At 37.5% G+C, this 25,925-nt stretch overlaps 1 protein-coding gene across 1 annotated transcript in view; it reads right to left on the reverse strand.

The window, feature by feature from the left end:
* The window catches only part of cdh11 (cadherin 11, type 2, OB-cadherin (osteoblast)), a 172,977-nt gene extending 156,360 nt beyond the window's left edge, over nucleotides 1-16,617 (reverse strand). The window contains exon 1 of the mRNA XM_061966574.2: nucleotides 16,420-16,617. The gene's annotated coding sequence lies outside the window, so the exon portion shown is untranslated. The remainder of the gene's footprint in view (nucleotides 1-16,419) is intronic.
* Between the last annotated feature and the right edge of the window lie 9,308 nt (nucleotides 16,618-25,925).

The raw sequence follows: 25,925 nt of genomic DNA on the forward strand, positions 1-25,925 counted from the left end.
TTCTACCGCTTATTCCCTTTGGGGTCGCGGGGGGCGCTGGAGCCTATCTCAGCTACAATCGGGCGGAAGGCGGGGTACACCCTGGACAAGTCGCCACCTCATCGCAGGGCCAACACAGATAGACAGACAACATTCACACTCACATCCACACACTAGGGCCAATTTAGTGTAGCCAATCACCTTATCCCCAGGTGCATGTCTTTGGAGGTGGGAGGAAGCCGGAGTACCCGGAGGGAACCCACGCAGTCACAGGGAGAACATGCAAACTCCACACAGAAAGATCCCGAGCCCGGGATTGAACCCAAGACTACTCAGGACCTTCGTATTGTGAGGCAGATGCACTAACCCCTCTGCCACCGTGAAGCCCATATATATATATATATATATATATATATATATATATGTATATATATATATATATAATTTTTTATATATATATATATATATATATATATATATATATATATATATATATATGTCTTAATAAGGTTATCCAAAAAATAGTGCTCGATACCGTAGTAGAGCGCAATATATGTATGTGTGGGAAAAAAATCACAAGACTATTTCATCTCTACAGGCCTGTTTCATGAGGGGGGGTTCCCTCAATCATCAGGAGATTTTAATGGGAGCATTCACATATCATGGTTTATATAGGGCACAGAGTGGGTGGGTACAGGCTGGCGTAGGGGCGTGGTGATTGGCTCATGTGTTACCTAGGAGGTGTTTCCGTCTGTGATGCCGCCACAGACGGACACACCTCCTAGGTAACACATGAGCCAATCACCACGCCCCTACGCCAGCCTGTACCCACCCACTCTGTGCCCTATATAAACCATGATATGTGAATGCTCCCATTAAAATCTCCTGATGATTGAGGGAACCCCCCCTCATGAAACAGGCCTGTAGAGATGAAATAGTCTTGTGATTTTTTTCCCACACATACATATATATATATATATATATATATATATATATATATATATATATATATATATATATATATATATAATGAATATGAAGTTTGGTTCTTTTATGAGGTTATTATGGGTCTACTGCAAATGTGAGCAAATCTGCTGGGTCAAAAGTATACATACAGCAACATACATTATCAATGTTGGTGATGTAGAAATGACATTAGACTCGGTTACAAACGCGACAATGGGAAAGTCAAAGAAACTCAGCATAGATCTGAAAAAAAAAACGAATCATTGACTTGAACGAGTCAGGAAAGTCACTTGGAGTCATTTCAAAGCAGCTTAAGGTCCCAAGAGCAACTGTGCAGGCAATTGTTTGTAAGTATAAAGTGCATGGCACAGTTTTGTCACTGCCACGATCAGGGAGAAAACCTAAGCTATCACCTGCTGCTGAGAGAAAATTGGTCAGGCTGATCAAGATTGAACCGAGAAACACCAAAAAGCAGGTCTGCAATGAATTGGAAGCTGCTGGAACACAGGTGTCAGTGACCACAGTCATGGACTGAGAGGCTACCATGCAAGAATGAAGCCCTTGCTCCAGAAGCGACACCTTAAAACCTCTAAAGGCCCAAGCTGTTTGTTTACATGCTTTTTTTATTTCTCGTTTCTATTTGGGTTTATTGGACCCTAATTAGAATACAAACTAAGAATCATATTTTGTATGTACTTAGTCCATAAGTACACAAACGTGTACTTCATGTTTAGTGACTAGCTAATTCTTATTTTTACACTTTTTTTCCCCAAATTCCATTGTTTGTTATACTCTTCTGACACCACCAGATGGCAGTATAAGTGTCCACATAAGCGGCCATAAGACCCCAATTCAGTAGTGTACACAATTTGGGAAATAAGAGCTAAAAGGTGCTGTCCACGCATGTGGCCACTAAGCCGTTAGAGGTTTTAAAGTTTGCTGCTGATCACATGGACAAAGACAAGACCTTCTGGAGGAAAGTTCTGTGGTCAGATGAAACAAAAATGGAGCTGTGTGGCCACAATACCCAGCAATATGTTTGGAGGAGAAAAGGTGAGGGCTTTAATCCGGCTTTAATCCCAGGAGCACTAAACCTACCGCTAAGCATGGTGGTGGTGGTAGTATTATGCTCTGGGGCTGTTTTGCTGCCAATGGAACTGGTGCTTTGCAGAGAGTAAAAGGGACAATGAAAAAGGAGGATTACCTCCAAATTCTTCAAAATCATTATACTGTATGTTTTTGAAAATTATGGAAGGATGTAAACATTTCTGAATGAAATTAAAAAATGAATGGATTAATACAAAAAATTAAATATAATTAAATCAAATTTAAAAAAAATATCTGTGTACATACTATATATACTGTATGTTTTTAAAAATTATGAAAGGATTTAAAAATTAACTTTGAATCGATTTCGAGTCAGGATGATTACGAATTGTGATTCTGGTTGCATGGAGATGGTCTAGAAAACGTATTTTAAAATACTGATTCTTATAAAATATATATATATTTTTTTTAATACCGATCTTCCAAAAATCGGAATCTTTTTAGATGTTTTTTGTATCCTCCCCTACCGCCGACCATCTGACTACCGACTACCTTGCCCCTTCAGTGTTCTGGCCTTCAGCCTAAAATGTCCACCTGGAGACAAATGTCCTCACAGTAAAGACGTTAGAGCGCGCACACACACACACACACACACACACACACACACACACACACACACACACTAATCAATACTGCTCCCTATCTGATCTAATCAATTCTCATTCTCGCCCCCTCAATAAGGCCGTCCACGCTGCCTTCTGATCATCAATAGCCTAATCGATGACTTCGCTCCTTAATCCCGAATTAACATCGATCGCGGCTACTCACACACACACACACACACACACACACACACACACACACACACACACACACACACACACACAAAAGGTTATGATTAGCGGTTATTTCTAATGGTGATGACGATGCTGATTGTATGAGCCGAGGGGCGCATGAGTCAACACACACACGGAGCGCTTGCAAGCAGAAACGGTGTGAAGACAGATGATTCAAAACTAACGATAAAGGTGGCGCTACAATCACCGAAGCGCCCCGTTGCAAGCTTGCAAACAAAGCTGGCGAGCGGCTACTGTCCTTCTGTCGTGTTTCAGCTCCTTTGTAAATCACTAATCATCGTCGCCGTGGCGACCAATAATGTTTCTTCCACGTATCATCCCTGCAGGACGAGGAATATCTAAACAATAGCTCACCGCTAATAGAAAACCAGAGCTCCTCAATGTTAAGTTAAAGTTAAATGACCAAAAAAATATTCCCGGGCGCGGCCACCGCCGCTGCTCACTGCTCCCCTCACCTCCCAGGGGGTGATCAAGGGTGATGGGTCAAATGCAGAGAATAATTTCGCCACACCTAGTGTGTGTGTGACGATGTAAACAAATGGGTGGATCTACACAAATATCAACTGTAACGATAACAATCGATATATAGTCGATACTATGTTATACTACTACTGATTACATCGATATATTTTTTTTTTTATCATATTTTTTGCAAAAATTAAGCCAACATCCCTTTTTTATTAAAAAAAAGTATCGAAATACATGTTGGTATTGGTACCAAGATGTTGGTATCGGGACAACCCGAGTACCAGTTTGTCCTGCACAACGGGATGCTACAAGTAGCTTATTAGCTCGTCACCGTAACGACTTCCAGTACCAGCCCTTCCACACCACTTAAAGCTGCTATATGTCATTCTCACGCCTCTCAATAATGTCGCTAACTCTCCGCTGTAACCACGGTGACCCCAGACCACCCGCTCCGGTGTGGTGGGTAATAAGCAGCGCTCGGGTCAACCTCGTTGCACTTAAAGCAATAGTGTGTAACAGTCTGACCCTAATATGACCTCGCAATAATAGCGGCGCTTAAAGCCGCAGTACATAATAAGAGATGTCATCCTTTGGCCGGAAAATAGCTAAAAAAATCTCTCTGACTGTTATTTCTTGAACACGTAAACCTTAGGCTTAGGCCAGGCTGATTAGAAAACATAAGTAAATATAAACACAGATACAAAAAACTAAACAAAAAAAACAACCTAAAATAATAGTAAATATGTTTCTTACTAAACTATCAATAAAATTAATGTGCAAATAAAAATACAGCTTCACCACTTTAGTCATATTTTTGGAGCTTAAGAAACTTCTCTGTGACTTGAGCTCCAGATTGATCCTGTTTGTTATTGTCTTTACTGCCACAAGTGGTGGAAAAGTGCACTACAACTTGCTAAATATGTAAATATGTAACTTTACTCACTAAATATAGCTACAAATATGTACTTCTACTCACTAAATATAGCTACAAATATGTACCCCTACTCGCTAAATATAGCTACAAATATGTGTTTCTACTCGCTAAATATAGCTACTAACATATACTTCTACTCACTAAATATAGCTACAAATATGTACCCCTACTCGCTAAATATAGCTACAAATATGTGTTTCTACTCGCTAAATATAGTTACTAATATATACTTCTACTCACTAAATATAGCTACAAATATGTACCCTTACTCACTAAATATAGCTACAAATATGTACCTCTACTCACTAAATGTAGCTACAAATATGTACCCTTACTCACTAAATATAGCTACAAATATGTACCTCTACTCACTAAATATAGCTACAAATATGTACTTCTACTCCCTAAATATAGCTACAAATATGTACTTCTACTCGCTAAATATAGCTACAAATATGTACCATTACTCACTAAATAAAGCAACAAATATGTACCCCTACTTGCTAAATATAGCTACAAATATGTACCCTTACTCGCTAAATATAGCTACAAATATGTACCCCTACTCGCTAAATATAGTTACAAAAATGTACCCATACTCACTAAATATAGCTACAAATATGTACCCTTACTCACTAAATATAGCTACAAATATGTACTTCTACTCCCTAAATATAGCTACAAATATGTACCTCTACTCGCTAAATATAGCTACAAATATGTACTTCTACTCGCTAAATATAGTTACAAATATGTACCCCTACTCGCTAAATATAGCTACAAATATGGACATCTACTCACTAAATATAGCTACAAATATGTGTTTCTACCTGCTAAATATAGCTACAAATATGTACTTTTACTCACTAAATATAGCAACAAATATGTACCCCTACTTGCTAAATATAGCTACAAATATGTACCTCTACTCACTAAATATAGCTACAAAGATGCACCTTTACTCACTAAATATAGCTACAAATATGTACCTTTACTCACTAAATATAGCTACAAATATGTACCTCTACTCACTAAATATAGCTACAAATATATACCCCTACTTGCTAAATATAGCTACAAATATGTACTTCTACTCCCTAAATATAGCTACAAATATATACCTCTACTCGCTAAATATAGCTACAAATATGTACCTTTACTCACTAAATAAAACTACAAATATGTACTTCTACTCGCTAAATATAGCTACAAATATGTACCCCTACTTGCTAAATATAGCTACAAATATGTACCCCTACTCGCTAAATATAGCTACAAATATGTACTTCTACTCGCTAAATATAGCTACACAAATATGTACCCCTACTCACTAAATATAGCTACAAATGTGTACTTCTACTTGCTAAATATAGCTACAAATAAGTACGCCTACTCGCTAAATGTAGCTACAAATATGTACCCCTACTCACTAAATATAGCTACAAATATGTACCTCTACTTACTAAATATAGCTACAAATATGTACCCTTACTCACTAAATATAGCTACAAATATGCACCTCTACTCACTAAATATAGCTACAAATATGTACCTCTACTTACTAAATATAGCTACAAATATGTACCCTTACTCACTAAATATAGCTACAAATATGTACCCCTACTCACTAAATAAAACTACAAATATGTACTTCTACTCGCTAAATATAGCTACAAATATGTACCTTTACTCACTAAATATAGCTACAAATATGTACCCCTACTCGCTAAATATAGCTACAAATATGTACCTCTACTCACTAAATATAGCTACAAATATGTATTTCTACTTGCTAAATACAGCTACAAATAGGTACCCTACTCGATAAATATAGCTACAAATATATATTTCTACTTGCTAAATATAGCTACAAATATGTACCTTTACTCACTAAATGTAGCTACAAATATGTACCCTTACTCACTAAATATAGCTACAAATATGTACCTCTACTCGCTAAATATAGTTACAAATATGTACCCTACTCGATAAATATAGCTACAAATTTGTATTTCTACTCACTAAATATAGCTACAAATATGTATTTCTACTCACTAAATATAGCTACAAATATGTACTTCTACTCACTAAATATAGCTACAAATATGTACCTCTACTCGCTAAATATAGTTACAAATATGTACCCTACTCGATAAATATAGCTACAAATATGTATTTCTACTCACTAAATATAGCTACAAATATGTACTTCTACTCACTAAATATAGCTACAAATATGTACTTCTACTCACTAAATATAGCTACAAATATGTACCCCTACTCGCTAAATATAGCTACAAATATGTGTTTCTACTCGCTAAATATAGCTACTAACATATACTTCTACTCACTAAATATAGCTACAAATATGTACCCCTACTCGCTAAATATAGCTACAAATATGTGTTTCTACTCGCTAAATATAGTTACTAATATATACTTCTACTCACTAAATATAGCTACAAATATGTACCCTTACTCACTAAATATAGCTACAAATATGTACCCCTACTCGCTAAATATAGCTACAAATATGTGTTTCTACTCGCTAAATATAGTTACTAATATATACTTCTACTCACTAAATATAGCTACAAATATGTACCCTTACTCACTAAATATAGCTACAAATATGTACCTCTACTCACTAAATGTAGCTACAAATATGTACCCTTACTCACTAAATATAGCTACAAATATGTACCTCTACTCACTAAATATAGCTACAAATATGTACTTCTACTCCCTAAATATAGCTACAAATATGTACTTCTACTCGCTAAATATAGCTACAAATATGTACCATTACTCACTAAATAAAGCAACAAATATGTACCCCTACTTGCTAAATATAGCTACAAATATGTACCCTTACTCGCTAAATATAGCTACAAATATGTACCCCTACTCGCTAAATATAGTTACAAAAATGTACCCATACTCACTAAATATAGCTACAAATATGTACCCTTACTCACTAAATATAGCTACAAATATGTACTTCTACTCCCTAAATATAGCTACAAATATGTACCTCTACTCGCTAAATATAGCTACAAATATGTACTTCTACTCGCTAAATATAGTTACAAATATGTACCCCTACTCGCTAAATATAGCTACAAATATGGACATCTACTCACTAAATATAGCTACAAATATGTGTTTCTACCTGCTAAATATAGCTACAAATATGTACTTTTACTCACTAAATATAGCAACAAATATGTACCCCTACTTGCTAAATATAGCTACAAATATGTACCTCTACTCACTAAATATAGCTACAAAGATGCACCTTTACTCACTAAATATAGCTACAAATATGTACCTTTACTCACTAAATATAGCTACAAATATGTACCTCTACTCACTAAATATAGCTACAAATATATACCCCTACTTGCTAAATATAGCTACAAATATGTACTTCTACTCCCTAAATATAGCTACAAATATATACCTCTACTCGCTAAATATAGCTACAAATATGTACCTTTACTCACTAAATAAAACTACAAATATGTACTTCTACTCGCTAAATATAGCTACAAATATGTACCCCTACTTGCTAAATATAGCTACAAATATGTACCCCTACTCGCTAAATATAGCTACAAATATGTACTTCTACTCGCTAAATATAGCTACACAAATATGTACCCCTACTCACTAAATATAGCTACAAATGTGTACTTCTACTTGCTAAATATAGCTACAAATAAGTACGCCTACTCGCTAAATGTAGCTACAAATATGTACCCCTACTCACTAAATATAGCTACAAATATGTACCTCTACTTACTAAATATAGCTACAAATATGTACCCTTACTCACTAAATATAGCTACAAATATGCACCTCTACTCACTAAATATAGCTACAAATATGTACCTCTACTTACTAAATATAGCTACAAATATGTACCCTTACTCACTAAATATAGCTACAAATATGTACCCCTACTCACTAAATAAAACTACAAATATGTACTTCTACTCGCTAAATATAGCTACAAATATGTACCTTTACTCACTAAATATAGCTACAAATATGTACCCCTACTCGCTAAATATAGCTACAAATATGTACCTCTACTCACTAAATATAGCTACAAATATGTATTTCTACTTGCTAAATACAGCTACAAATAGGTACCCTACTCGATAAATATAGCTACAAATATATATTTCTACTTGCTAAATATAGCTACAAATATGTACCTTTACTCACTAAATGTAGCTACAAATATGTACCCTTACTCACTAAATATAGCTACAAATATGTACCTCTACTCGCTAAATATAGTTACAAATATGTACCCTACTCGATAAATATAGCTACAAATTTGTATTTCTACTCACTAAATATAGCTACAAATATGTATTTCTACTCACTAAATATAGCTACAAATATGTACTTCTACTCACTAAATATAGCTACAAATATGTACCTCTACTCGCTAAATATAGTTACAAATATGTACCCTACTCGATAAATATAGCTACAAATATGTATTTCTACTCACTAAATATAGCTACAAATATGTACTTCTACTCACTAAATATAGCTACAAATATGTACTTCTACTCACTAAATATAGCTACAAATATGTACCCCTACTCGCTAAATATAGCTACAAATATGTGTTTCTACTCGCTAAATATAGCTACTAACATATACTTCTACTCACTAAATATAGCTACAAATATGTACCCCTACTCGCTAAATATAGCTACAAATATGTGTTTCTACTCGCTAAATATAGTTACTAATATATACTTCTACTCACTAAATATAGCTACAAATATGTACCCTTACTCACTAAATATAGCTACAAATATGTACCCCTACTCGCTAAATATAGCTACAAATATGTGTTTCTACTCGCTAAATATAGTTACTAATATATACTTCTACTCACTAAATATAGCTACAAATATGTACCCTTACTCACTAAATATAGCTACAAATATGTACCTCTACTCACTAAATGTAGCTACAAATATGTACCCTTACTCACTAAATATAGCTACAAATATGTACCTCTACTCACTAAATATAGCTACAAATATGTACTTCTACTCCCTAAATATAGCTACAAATATGTACTTCTACTCGCTAAATATAGCTACAAATATGTACCATTACTCACTAAATAAAGCAACAAATATGTACCCCTACTTGCTAAATATAGCTACAAATATGTACCCTTACTCGCTAAATATAGCTACAAATATGTACCCCTACTCGCTAAATATAGTTACAAAAATGTACCCATACTCACTAAATATAGCTACAAATATGTACCCTTACTCACTAAATATAGCTACAAATATGTACTTCTACTCCCTAAATATAGCTACAAATATGTACCTCTACTCGCTAAATATAGCTACAAATATGTACTTCTACTCGCTAAATATAGTTACAAATATGTACCCCTACTCGCTAAATATAGCTACAAATATGGACATCTACTCACTAAATATAGCTACAAATATGTGTTTCTACCTGCTAAATATAGCTACAAATATGTACTTTTACTCACTAAATATAGCAACAAATATGTACCCCTACTTGCTAAATATAGCTACAAATATGTACCTCTACTCACTAAATATAGCTACAAAGATGCACCTTTACTCACTAAATATAGCTACAAATATGTACCTTTACTCACTAAATATAGCTACAAATATGTACCTCTACTCACTAAATATAGCTACAAATATATACCCCTACTTGCTAAATATAGCTACAAATATGTACTTCTACTCCCTAAATATAGCTACAAATATATACCTCTACTCGCTAAATATAGCTACAAATATGTACCTTTACTCACTAAATAAAACTACAAATATGTACTTCTACTCGCTAAATATAGCTACAAATATGTACCCCTACTTGCTAAATATAGCTACAAATATGTACCCCTACTCGCTAAATATAGCTACAAATATGTACTTCTACTCGCTAAATATAGCTACACAAATATGTACCCCTACTCACTAAATATAGCTACAAATGTGTACTTCTACTTGCTAAATATAGCTACAAATAAGTACGCCTACTCGCTAAATGTAGCTACAAATATGTACCCCTACTCACTAAATATAGCTACAAATATGTACCTCTACTTACTAAATATAGCTACAAATATGTACCCTTACTCACTAAATATAGCTACAAATATGCACCTCTACTCACTAAATATAGCTACAAATATGTACCTCTACTTACTAAATATAGCTACAAATATGTACCCTTACTCACTAAATATAGCTACAAATATGTACCCCTACTCACTAAATAAAACTACAAATATGTACTTCTACTCGCTAAATATAGCTACAAATATGTACCTTTACTCACTAAATATAGCTACAAATATGTACCCCTACTCGCTAAATATAGCTACAAATATGTACCTCTACTCACTAAATATAGCTACAAATATGTATTTCTACTTGCTAAATACAGCTACAAATAGGTACCCTACTCGATAAATATAGCTACAAATATATATTTCTACTTGCTAAATATAGCTACAAATATGTACCTTTACTCACTAAATGTAGCTACAAATATGTACCCTTACTCACTAAATATAGCTACAAATATGTACCTCTACTCGCTAAATATAGTTACAAATATGTACCCTACTCGATAAATATAGCTACAAATTTGTATTTCTACTCACTAAATATAGCTACAAATATGTATTTCTACTCACTAAATATAGCTACAAATATGTACTTCTACTCACTAAATATAGCTACAAATATGTACCCTCTACTCGCTAAATATAGTTACAAATATGTACCCTACTCGATAAATATAGCTACAAATATGTATTTCTACTCACTAAATATAGCTACAAATATGTATTTCTACTCACTAAATATAGCTACAAATATGTACTTCTACTCACTAAATATAGCTACAGATATGTACCCATACTCGCTAAATACAGCTACAAAGATGTGTACCATTACTCATTAAAGTGTTGTACAGTATTCGGTACTGCTGACGATACTGCAAAAAGCAGGTATCACAGTATCAGTTGTCTGTTGGTATCGAATTGGTATCAAAATATCGATACTTTACACTACATTATCATTCAGCCAAGATTTTGACTTAGGTGCAATGCTGTGACTCTCCTGTTGGGTCGGGGAAGCCCGGGATTCAAAGTGGGGTGTTTGCTTCCAGGTCCACACCTTAAAGGACTACCAGGTCCACACCTTAATGGACTACCAGGTCTACACCTTAATGGACTACCAGGTCCAGACCAGAAGGGAGTTGGGATCAGGAGCAGACCGAGGCGTCAGGGTGGTGTTCCAGGACCTCAGGTCAGCGCCACTCATTCCACTTCTCACACTCCAGTCTGATTCCTCTCATAATCCAGACGATTATTACGGGTCTTCATGGAGGGAAAGAGACAAAGTGTGGACGAGAGCGAGAGAGACAGGTTGAAGAATGTGTCACGAGGGCAAAAAGGTAGAAGTCCCCTTTGTGTTCCCTCCCCCCCTCTCAGTCTGGGAGGGAACAGAAGCCGGTCTTGTGCAGACTGGACTTGTGTGTCAGATTAAATCTGGTGTCCCCGGGGAGACCGAGGACCTCCATCTCTGAGTGCAGCCCTCCGGGGAGGAGCAGCAGCTTTTAGGTAAGAAGGGGGAGAAAATGAAAGTGCAGATGTTGTGCTGCAGCGAAGGCCAACAGCTCCCTCTGTTGTCGCGCGCGGAATGACACCTTCGCCTTCGCTTTCGCCTCGCCCTCCTCTCCCTCACCGGAACCTCTCGCTCTCTCCCGGTGAGGAGCGGCAGCTGGCGCCCGTTGAAATATAAATACGGCGATCACGGCGTGATAAATGAAGCGCTCGTCCTCCTCAAAGCTCACGCGGCCACTTTCAAGTGGCTCCAGTGGGCGGGGCTTGGAGGAACCGCACTAGACGCCGTCTTTGAACGAGTCTTCAGCTGCGCCGCTTTTGCAGTGGAAAGTACCAAGTGTCAGCGGAGAAGACCTCAAAGAGGAGAGGGATGGGCTGAAGGGGGGGGGGGGGGGGGTCTAATTGCTGGATTTGGGTATGGCCCCGTGCAAAAGTGAGAGCCAGTGTCCTCTGTAGTGGACATTTCTCTGTGGCCGATTTCACCTTACATATTTCACACCTTTGTGCGTGTCCACTACAGAGGACGCTAGCTCCAAAAATGTCCAATGTAGAGGACACATACTCCACAAATGTCCACTGTAGAGGACACATACGCCACAAATGTACACAATAGAGGGCACTGGCTCCCCAAATGTCCACTGTAGAGGACACCTGGTACACAAATGTCCACTGTAGAGGACACCGGGTACGCAAATGTCCACTGTAGAGGACACAGGCTCCACAAATGTCCACTATAGAGGACGCTAGCTCCACAAATGTCCACTATAGAGGACACTAGCTCTACAAATGTCCACTATAGAGGACACATACTCCACAAATGTCCACTGTAGAGGACACATATTCCACCAATGTCCACTATAGAGGACACATACTCCACAAATGTCCACTATAAAGGACAAGGGCTACACAAATGTCCACTGTACAGGACACCGGCTAAACAAATGTTCGCTATAGAGGACATTGTCTCCACAAATGTAGAGGACACGGGCTACACAAATGTCCACTGTAGAGGACACAGGCTCCACAAATGTCCACTGTAGAGGACACATACTCCACAAATGTCCACTATAGAGGGCACTGGCTCCACAAATGTCCACTGTAGAGGACACTGGGTACACAAATGTCCATTGTAGAGGACACCGGGTACACAAATGTCCACTGTAGAGGACACAGGCTCCACAAATGTCCACTGTAGAGGACACATACTCCACAAATGTCCACTATAGAGGACGCTAGCTCCACAAATGTCCACTATAGAGGACACTAGCTCTACAAATGTCCACTGTAGAGGACACATACTCCACAAATGGCCACTGTAGAGGACACATACTCCACAAATGTCCACTGTAGAGGACACATACTCCACAAATGTCCACTGTAGAGGACACCTGGTACACAAATGTCCACTGTAGAGGACACAGGCTCCACAAATGTCCACTGTAGAGGACACATACTCCACAAATGTCCACTATAGAGGGCACTGGCTCCACAAATGTCCACTGTAGAGGACACTGGGTACACAAATGTCCACTGTAGAGGACACCGGGTACACAAATGTCCACTGTAGAGGACACAGGCTCCACAAATGTCCACTGTAGAGGACACATACTCCACAAATGTCCACTATAGAGGACGCTAGCTCCACAAATGTCCACTATAGAGGACACTAGCTCTACAAATGTCCACTGTAGAGGACACATACTCCACAAATGGCCACTGTAGAGGACACATACTCCACAAATGTCCACTGTAGAGGACACATACTCCACAAATGTCCACTGTAGAGGACACCTGGTACACAAATGTCCACTGTAGAGGACACCGGGTACACAAATGTCCACTGTAGAGGACACATAATCCACAAATGTCTACTGTAGAGGACACCACTATGCAAATGTCCACTGTAGAGGACACCGGGTACACAAATGTCCACTGTAGAGGACACCACTACACAAATGTCCACTATAAAGGACACCGGCTACACAAATGTCCACTGTAGAGGACACCGGCTACACAAATGTCCACTGTAGAGGACACCACTACACAAATGTCCACTATAGAGGACACTGTCCCCACAAATGTCGACTGTAGAGGACACAGAGTACACAAATGTCCACTTTAGAGGACACAGGCTACACAAATGTCCACTATAAAGGACAAGGGCTGCACAAATGTCCATTGTAGAGCACACTGGCTACACAAATGTTTGCTATAGAGGACATTGTCTCAACAAATGTCCACTTTAAAGGACACGGCCCCCACAAATGTCCACTGTAGAGGACACAGAGTACACAAATGTCCACTGTAGAGGACACTAGCTACACAAATATCCACTGTAGACACTAGCTACACAAATGTTCACAGTAGAGCACACTGTCTCCACAAATGTCCACTATAAAGGATATTGTCTCCACAAATGTCCACTTTAAAGGACACGGTCCCACAAATGTCCACTGTAGAGGACACAGAGTACACAAATGTCCACTGTAAAGGACACAGGCTACACAAATGTCCACTATAAAGGACAAGGGCTACACAAATGTCCACTGCAGAGCACACTGGCTACACAAATGTCCGCTATAGAGGACATTGTCTCGACAAATGTCCACTTTAAAGGACACGGTGCCCACAAATGTCCACTGTAGAGGACACTGGCTACACAAATGTCCACTATAAAGGACAAGGGCTACACAAATGTCCACTGTAGAGGACACAGGCTACACAAATGTCCACTATAAAAGACAAGGGCTACACAAATGTCCACTGTAGAAGACACAGAGTACACAAATGTCCACTGTAGAGGACACAGGCTACACAAATGTCCACTGTAGAGGACACAGGCTACACAAATGTCCACTATAAAGGACCAGGGCTACACAAATGTCCACTGTAGAGGACACAGGCTACACAAATGTCCACTATAAAGGACAAGGGCTACACAAATGTCCACTGTAGAAGACACTGGCTACACAAATGTCCACTATAAAGGACAAGGGCTACACAAATGTCCACTGTAGAGGACAAAGGCTACACAAATGTCCACTATAAAAGACAAGGGCTACACAAATGTCCACTGTAGAAGACACAGAGTACACAAATGTCCACTGTAGAGGACACAGGCTACACAAATGTCCACTGTAGAGGACACAGGCTACACAAATGTCCACTATAAAGGACCAGGGCTACACAAATGTCCACTGTAGAGGACACAGGCTACACAAATGTCCACTATAAAGGACAAGGGCTACACAAATGTCCACTGTAGAAGACACAGAGTACACAAATGTCCATTGTAGAGGACACAGGCTACACAAATGTCCACTGTAGAGGACACATACTTCACAAATGTCCACTATAAAGGACAAGGGCTACACAAATGTCCACTATAAAGGACAAGGGCGACACAAATGTCCACTGTAGAGGACACAGGCTACAGACATGTCCACTATAAAGGACACGGGCTACACAAATGTCCACTGTAGAGCACACCGGCGACGTACATGTTGCCTGCAGAGGACACTAGCGAGACAAATGTCCACTCCAGAGGACAATGGCCCTCTAGGAGGATATATATTGGCGTAGGTTGAACAACACAATCAGAAAGTGAAGATTCCCGAGATGAACATCCCTGCTAGAAGGAGCTCGCATGAAACCACAATGTGTGTGTATTTTGTCGCCAGCGAGCAGCAGCTTGCAGATTTCGGCGCATCACAAACGAATCCAACCAGAAGGTGCGTTTAGTGCGGCGCGCTCGCAGACACACACACCACATCAACAATGACTTCCAACCGGAAAAAAAACAAAACACATCTTTCCCTCCTGAAGAAGACGAGTCAAGCAGACAACGGCGGACAGACCGGAGAGGAGAGGAGAGGAGAGGAGAGGAGAGGAGAGGAGAGGAGAGCGAGGTCATGAAGTGATGAAATGTGGACGCAAGGAAGGAGAAAAGCCACGACTGCAACTTTGGAGAAGGCAAACATAAAAAGGAGCAAAACCACAAGCAGCTCACCAAAATAAAAGCTTGTGCCTAGTAATTACTCACAGCACCCCTCCTTTTTTCCTTTTTTTTTTTCCTGGAGGTAACCGCAGGAGTTTGAGATGAAGTATTGTTGGCGAGATGCTTCCCTCAGGACGTCTACAGCTGCAGAAACCATCTCCATCTTTGCTCGCTTCGCCCCGTGCAACAATTGCACCTTTCCTCAACAACCTCCCCAGAAGGTTCTGCTACGTTCCTCACTGGAGAACACCAAGATGCACGAGACAAACGTCCACTGCAGAGGACGCCGGTTCTCATGGAGGATATTGGGGAGGGGGGGGAAAGTTGCACACACACACTCTCTCACACACACACACACACACACACACACACACACACACACACTCACACACTCACACTCGCCTCTGCGAGACAATTAGGCTCCATCTGTCTCCTGATGTCATCCTCTCAATAATCACCAAGGATCCAGGAACATTCCACACCACCAAGTGCTGCTTACCTCCAAGAGTCCACGGCGCTCCACCAAAAAAAAAAAAATCCTCCCGGTGAGAAAATAGCCAAAAGAAAAAACACTAGCCAGGTGTGAGAAGATCCACAGTCCACAAGCAGAGAAGATCCAGTGGAGAGTCCAGGTGGTGAGAGCAGAGGAGCGATGTCAGCGCAGCATCCTTCTTCTCGCTCCTCCTGGCTGCCGTCTGGAGATGTTGCCGTCAATGACGAGTCCGTCCCCCCGCCGAGAGAGAGGGAGAGAGAGAGAGGGGGCGTGAAAAGAGAGAGAGAGAGAGAGGGAGAGGGAGGAGCAGAAGAGGGGAAGGGGCTCTTCTCTGCACATTTAATCATCCCAGTCATGCAACTATACAAATATTTATTTAGCATTCTATTATATAATTCTATTTTCAAATATACAAATATACATATTATTCTATTATATTCATATATAATTATATTTTCAACGATACAAATATACATATTATTCTATTATATTCATATATAATTATATTTTCAACTATACAAATATACATATAATTGAACATTTGTGTAGCCCTTGTCCTTTATAGTGGACATGTGTGTAGCCTGTGTCCTCTACAGTGGACATTTGTGTAGCCCTGGTACTTTATAGTGGACATTTGTGTAGCCTGTGTCCTCTACAGTGGACATTTGTGTACTCTGTGTCTTCTACAGTGGACATTTGTGTAGCCCTTGTCCTTTAAAGTGGACATTTGTGTAGCCTGTGTCCTCTACAGTGGACATGTGTGTACTCTGTGTCTTCTACAGTGGACATTTGTGTAGCCCTTGTCCTTTAAAGTGGACATTTGTGTAGCCTGTGTCCTCTACAGTGGACATGTGTGTACTCTGTGTCTTCTACAGTGGACATTTGTGTAGCCCTTGTCCTTCATAGTGGACATGTGTGTAGCCTGTGTCCTCTACAGTGGACATTTGTGTAGCCCTGGTCCTTTATAGTGGACATTTGTGTAGCCTGTGTGCTCTACAGTGGACATTTGTGTACTCTGTGTCTTCTACAGTGGACATTTGTGTAGCCCTTGTCCTTTAAAGTGGACATTTGTGTAGCCTGTGTCCTCTACAGTGGACATTTGTGTACTCTGTGTCTTCTACAGTGGACATTTGTGTAGCCCTTGTCCTTTAAAGTGGACATTTGTGTAGCCTGTGTCCTCTACAGTGGACATGTGTGTACTCTGTGTCTTCTACAGTGGACATTTGTGTAGCCCTTGTCCTTCATAGTGGACATGTGTGTAGCCTGTGTCCTCTACAGTGGACATTTGTGTAGCCCTGGTCCTTTATAGTGGACATTTGTGTAGCCTGTGTGCTCTACAGTGGACATTTGTGTACTCTGTGTCTTCTACAGTGGACATTTGTGTAGCCCTTGTCCTTTAAAGTGGACATTTGTGTAGCCTGTGTCCTCTACAGTGGACATTTGTGTACTCTGTGTCTTCTACAGTGGACATTTGTGTAGCCCTTGTCCTTTAAAGTGGACATTTGTGTAGCCTGTGTCCTCTACAGTGGACATTTGTGTACTCTGTGTCTTCTACAGTGGACATTTGTGTAGCCCTTGTCCTTTATAGTGGACATTTGTGTAGCCTGTGTCCTCTACAGTGGACATGTGTGTACTCTGTGTCTTCTACAGTGGACATTTGTGTAGCCCTTGTCCTTCATAGTGGACATGTGTGTAGCCTGTGTCCTCTACAGTGGACATTTGTGTAGCCCTGGTCCTTTATAGTGGACATTTGTGTAGCCTGTGTGCTCTACAGTGGACATTTGTGTACTCTGTGTCTTCTACAGTGGACATTTGTGTAGCCCTTGTCCTTTAAAGTGGACATTTGTGTAGCCTGTGTCCTCTACAGTGGACATTTGTGTACTCTGTGTCTTCTACAGTGGACATTTGTGTAGCCCTTGTCCTTTAAAGTGGACATTTGTGTAGCCTGTGTCCTCTACAGTGGACATGTGTGTACTCTGTGTCTTCTACAGTGGACATTTGTGTAGCCCTTGTCCTTCATAGTGGACATGTGTGTAGCCTGTGTCCTCTACAGTGGACATTTGTGTAGCCTTGGTCCTTTATAGTGGACATTTGTGTAGCCTGTGTGCTCTACAGTGGACATTTGTGTACTCTGTGTCTTCTACAGTGGACATTTGTGTAGCCCTTGTCCTTTAAAGTGGACATTTGTGTAGCCTGTGTCCTCTACAGTGGACATTTGTGTACTCTGTGTCTTCTACAGTGGACATTTGTGTAGCCCTTGTCCTTTAAAGTGGACATTTGTGTAGCTTGTGTCCTCTACAGTGGACATTTGTGTACTCTGTGTCTTCTACAGTGGACATTTGTGTAGCCCTTGTCCTTTATAGTGGACATTTGTGTAGCCTGTGTCCTCTACAGTGGACATTTGTGTAGCACTTGTCCTTTATAGTGGACATTTGTGTAGCCTTTGTCCTCTACAGTGGACATTTGTGTAGCCCTTGTCCTTTATAGTGGACATTTGTGTAGCCTGTGTCCTCTACAGTGGACATTTTTGTAGCACTTGTCCTTTATAGTGGACATTTGTGTAGCCTGTGTCCTCTACAGTGGACATTTGTGTAGCCCTTGTCCTTTATAGTGGACATTTGTGTAGCCTGTGTCCTCTACAGTGGACATATATAAATATACATAATATTCTATTATATTCATATATAATTATATTTTCAACTATACAAATATACATATTATTCTATTATATTCATATATAATTATATTTTCAACTATACAAATACACATGTTATTCTATTATATTCATATATAATTATATTTTCAACTATACAAATATACATATTATTCTATTATATTCATATATAGTTATACTTTCAACAATACAAAATTACATATTATTCTATTATATTGATATGTAGTTATATTTTAGCACACCCCGCGACCCCAAAAGGGACAATCGGTAGAAAATGGATGGATTTTCAACTTTACAAATATACATATTTATCATTCTATTATACACATATATAGTTATGTTTTCAACTATACAAATATATGTATCAGTCTATTGTAATGATGTATAGTTATTTTTTTCAACTATACAAGGGTTGGAATTGGGGGTTAAATCACCAAAAATGATTCCCGGGCGCGGCCACCGCTGCTGCTCACTGCTCCCCTCACCCCCAGGGGGTGATCAAGGGTGATGGGTCAAATGCAGAGAATAATTTCGCCACACCTAGTGTGTGTGTGTGTGACAATCATTGGTACTTTAAATTTAACAAATATACATAACATTCTATTATTTTCATATATAGTTGTATTTTCAACTATACAAATATACATATTTATCATTCTATTATATAGTTATAATTTCAACTATATAAATATACATATCAGTCTATTATAAAATACATATAGTTATATTTTCAACTATACAAATATACATATTTATCATTCTATTATAGTTATATTTTCAACTATGCAAATATACATAACATTCTATTATATTCATATATAGTTATATTTTCAACTATACAAATATACATATTTATCATTCTATTATATTCATATATAGTTATATTTTCAACTATACAAATACACCTATTTATCATTCTGTTATATAGTTATATTTTCAACTATATAAATATACATATCAGTCTATTATAAAATACATATAGTTATATTTTCAACTATACAAATATACATATTTATCATTCTATTATAGTTATATTTTCAACTATGCAAATATACATAACATTCTATTATATTCATATATAGTTATTTTTTCAACTATACAAATATACATATTTATCATTCTATAATATTCATATATAGTTATATTTTCAACTATGCAAATACACCTATTTATCATTCTGTTATATAGTTATATTTTCAACTATATAAATATACGTATCAGTCTATTATAAAATACATATAGTTATATTTGCAACTATACAAATATACATATTTATCATTCTATTATAGTTATATTTTCAACTATGCAAATATACATAACATTCTATTATATTCATATATAGTTATATTTTCAACTATACAAATATACATATTTATCATTCTATTTTATTCATATACAGTTATATTTTCAACTATACAAATATTCATATCATTCTATTATATACATAAATAGTTATATTTTCAACTATACAAATATACATATTATTGTATTATATTCATATATAGTTATGTTGTTAACTATACAAATATACATATTTATCATTCTATTTTATTCATATACAGTTATATTTTCAACTATACAAATATTCATATCATTCTATTATATACATAAATAGTTATATTTTCAACTATACAAATATACATATTTTTGTATTATATTCATATATAGTTATGTTGTTAACTATACAAATGTACATATTTATCATAGTGTCATGATCCGTGGTACGGACCATGACACATTCTATTATAGTTATATTTTCAACTATACAAATAGACATGCAATTCTATTATATTCATATATAGTTATATTTTCAACTTTACAAATATATATATTTATCATTCTGTTATATCGTTATATTTTCAACTATATAAATATACGTATCAGTCTATTATAGTTATATATAGTTATCTTTTCAACTATACAAATATGCATATTTATCATTCTATTAGGGTTATATTTTCAATTATATAAATATACATAACATTCTATTATATGCATGTGTAGTTATATTTTCAACCATACAAATATACATATTTATCATTCTATTACATTCATATATAGTTATATTTTCAACTATACAAATATACATATTATTCTATCATATTCATATATAGATATATTTTGAACTATATAAATATATGTATCAGTCTATTATATTCATATATAGTTATATTTTCAACTTTACAAATATACCTATTTAACATTCTATTATATAGTTATAGTTTCAACTATATAAATATACATATGATTATATGATATAGTTATATTTTCAACTATATAAATATACATATGATTCTATTATATTCATATATAGTTACATTTTCAACTATACAAATATACATATTTATCATTCTATTATAGTTGTATTTTCAACTATACAAATATACATATTTATCATTCTATTATAGTTGTATTTTCAACTATACAAATATACATAACATTGTAGTATATTCATATATAGTTATATTTTCAACTATACAAATATACACATTTATCATTCTATTATATTGATGTGTAGTTATATTTTCAACTATACAGATACACATATTTATCATTCTATTATATTGATATGTATATTATATGTTTTATGCCCTTCTTGAATGTCAACACTTTAGTCAACTTAAATCTGTCAATTATATATATATATTTTTTTAATTTTTAAATGCTTTTTTGTGTTTGTTTCATGCCCATTTTGTAAAAAAAAAAAAAAATCCCACTAAATTATGGAGAATCTAAAAGGGACCTACTAAAAAAAAAGTGTTAAAAATAAGTCATAAATTAAAAAACAATCCACTTTAGTCAACTTCAGATCTATCTGTCGATTATATGTTTTTAATACTGTTTTTGTTTGTTTTACTCCCTTTTTGTCATAGAAATAATTGTTTTTTTTACCTGGCAAACACACACAATATGCAGTATTTTCCCCAAAAAATATTTCAAAGTGGAATTTATCTTGAGGTCAATAATTTATAACAACATTGATTTTGATTCATTATTATTTTTTGAGCAATAAACATTTTTTTTTGGTTTGTTTTTTAATCCCATTAAAATTCTTGGGGATCCAAAATAGCCTCACTCAAGTGTTAAAAATAAGCCACACTTAAAAAAAAAAAAAAAAAATGTCAACACTTAAATACAAATTGTTTTAGTTATATTGTAAAACTTACAAATGGGTAGAAACTCTATGGAAGGGCCACACTTAAAATTATTAAAAAATATTAAAATTAAAATAAAACTTTCAACACTTACGTCCACTTTAGATCTGTCCATTTTAATTATTTTAAATGCTATTTTGTCTTTGTTTTATGCCCTTTTTTTCATAGAAAACTTTATTTTACATGGGAAAAACACAAAATATGCAATATTTTACCCCCAATTTTTTAAAGTGGAATAAACTATGTGAAGTAATTGGAGCCTTAAATAGGTCAATAATTAATAACAACATTGATTTAGATTCATTATTATCTTTTGAGCTCTGATAGTTTTAAAGAAAAGAAAAAAACGCTGACATGGCAGCTTTTTGTCGTTACATTTCACCTAATTGCTGGATTTGGGTATGGCCCCGTGCAAAAGTGAGAGCCAGTGTCCTCTGTAGTGGACATTTCTCTGTGGCCGATTTCTTCTTACGTATTTCACACCTTTGTGCGTGTCCACTGCAGAGGACACATACTCCACAAATGTCCACTGTAGAGGACACATACTCCACAAATGTCCACTGTAGAGGACACATACTCCACAAATGTCCACTGTAGAGGACACAGTCCACAATAGTCCACTGTAGAGGACACATACTCCACAAATGTCCACTGCATTGGACACATAGTCCACAATAGTCCACTGTAGAGGACACATACTCCACAAATGATCCACTGTAGAGGATAAATACTCCACAAATGTGCACTGTAGAGGACACAGACTCCACCAATGTCCACTGTAGAAGACACACATTCCACCAATGTCCACTGTAGAGGACACATATTCCACAAATGTCCACTGTAGAGGACATATACTCCACACATGTCCACTATAAAGGACACATACGCCACAAATGTCCACTGTAACGGACACATACTCCACAAATGTCCACTGTAGAGGACACATACTCCACAAATGTCCACTGTAGAGGATAAATACTACACAAATGTGCACTGTAGAGGACACAGACTCCACCAATGTCCACTGTAGAAGACACACATTCCACCAATGTCCACTGTAGAGGACACATATTCCACAAATGTCCACTGTAGAGGACATATACTCCACACATGTCCACTATAAAGGACACATACGCCACAAATGTCCACTGTAACGGACACATACTCCACAAATGTCCACTGTAGAGGACACATACTCCACAAATGTCCACTGTAGAGGACACATACTCCACAAATGTCCACTGTAGAGAACACAAACTCCACAAATGTCCACTGTAGAGGACAAATACTCCACAAATGTCCACTGTAGAGGACACATACTCCACCAATGTCCACTGTAGAGAACACACATTCCACCAATGTCCACTGTAGAGGACACATATTCCACAAATGTCCACTGTAGAGGACATATACTCCACACATGTCCACTATAAAGGACACATACTCCACAAATGTCCACTGTAACGGACACATACTCCACAAATGTCCACTGTAGAGGACACATACTCCACAAATGTCCGCTGTAGAGGACAAATACTCCACAAATATCCACTGTAGAGGACACATACTCCACAGATGTCCACTGTAGAGGACAAATACTCCACAAATGTCCACTGTAGAAGACACATACTCTTCAAATGTCCACTATAGATGACACATACTACACAAATGTCCACTGTAAAGGACACCGACTACACAAATGTCCACTGTAAAGGACACATACTCCACAAATGTCCACTGTAGAGGACAGATACTCCATCAATGTCCACTGTAAAGGACACATATTCCAACAATGTCCACTGTAGAGGACACATACTCCACAAATGTCCAGTGTAGAGGACACATACTCCACAAATGTCCACTACAGAGGACACATACTCCACACATGTCCACTATAGAGGGCGCTGGCTCCACAATTGTCCACTGCAGAGGACACATACTTCACAAATGTCCACTCTAAAGGACAAGGGCTACACAAATGTCCACTGTAGAGGACACCGGCTACACAAATGTTCACTGTAGAGGACACATACTCCACAAATGTCCACTGTATAGGACACATATTCCACAAATGTCCACTGTAGAGGACACATATTGCACAAATGTCCACTGTAGAGGACATATACTCCACAAATGTCCACTGTAGAGGACACATACTCCACAAATGTCCACTATAGAGGACACATACTCTACACATGTCCACTATAGAGGGCGCTGGCTCCACAATTGTCCACTGTAGAGGACACATACTCCACAAATGTCCACTGTAGAGGACATATACTCCACAAATGTCCACTGTAGAGGACACATACTCCACAAATGTCCACTATAGAGGACACACACTCTACACATGTCCACTATAGAGGGCGCTGGCTCCACAATTGTCCACTGTAGAGGACACATACTTCACAAAAGTCCACTGTAAAGGACAAGGGCTACACAAATGTCCACTTTAGAGGACACCGGTTACACAAATGTTCACTGTAGAGGACACATACTCCACAAATGTCCACTGTAGAGGACACATATTCCACAAATGTCCACTGTAGAGGACACATACTCCACCAATGTCCACTGTAGAGGACACATATTCCACAAATGTCCACTGTAGAGGACACGGGCTACACAAATGTCCACTGTAGAGGACACTGTCTCCACAAATGTAGAGGACACGGGCTACACAAATGTCCACTATAAAGGACAAGGGCTACACAAATGTCCATTATAAAGGACAAGGGCTAAACAAATGTCCATTATAAAGGACAAGGGCTAAACAAATGTCCATTATAAAGGACAAGGGCTAAACAAATGTCTACTATAAAGGACACGGGCTACACAAATATCCACTATAAAGGACAAGGGCTACACAAATGTCCATTATAAAGGACAAGGGCTAAACAAATGTCCATTATAAAGGACAAGGGCTACACTAATGTCCATTATAAAGGACAAGGGCTAAACAAATGTCCACTATAAAGGACACGGGCTACACAAATGTCCACTATAAAGTACAAGGGCTACACAAATGTCCATTATAAAGGACAAGGGCTACACAAATGTCCACTGTAGAGGACACCGGCTACACAAATGTTCACTGTAGAGGACACATATTCCACAAATGTCGACTGTAGAGGACACATACTCCACCAATGTCCACTGTAAAGGACACATATTCCACAAATGTCTACTGTAGAGGACACCGGCTACACAAATGTCCACTGTAGAGGACACTGTCTCCACAAATGTAGAGGACACGGGCTACACAAATGTCCACTATAAAGGACACAGGCTACACAAATGTCCACTATAAAGGACAAGGGCTACACAAATGTCCATTATAAAGGACAAGGGCTAAACAAATGTCCACTGTAGAGGACACCGGCTACACAAATGTTCACTGTAGAGGACACATATTCCACAAATGTCCACTGTAGAGGACACATACTCTACCAATGTCCACTGTAAAGGACACATATTCCACAAATGTCTACTGTAGAGGACACCGGCTACACAAATGTCCACTGTAGAGGACACTGTCTCCACAAATGTAGAGGACACGGGCTACACAAATGTCCACTATAAAGGACACAGACTACACAAATGTCCATTATAAAGGACAAGGGCTAAACAAATGTCCACTATAAAGGACACAGACTACACAAATGTCCATTATAAAGGACACG

This window comes from Nerophis lumbriciformis, linkage group LG02, assembly GCF_033978685.3.
Source record: "Nerophis lumbriciformis linkage group LG02, RoL_Nlum_v2.1, whole genome shotgun sequence".
NCBI lineage: Eukaryota > Metazoa > Chordata > Actinopteri > Syngnathiformes > Syngnathidae > Nerophis > Nerophis lumbriciformis.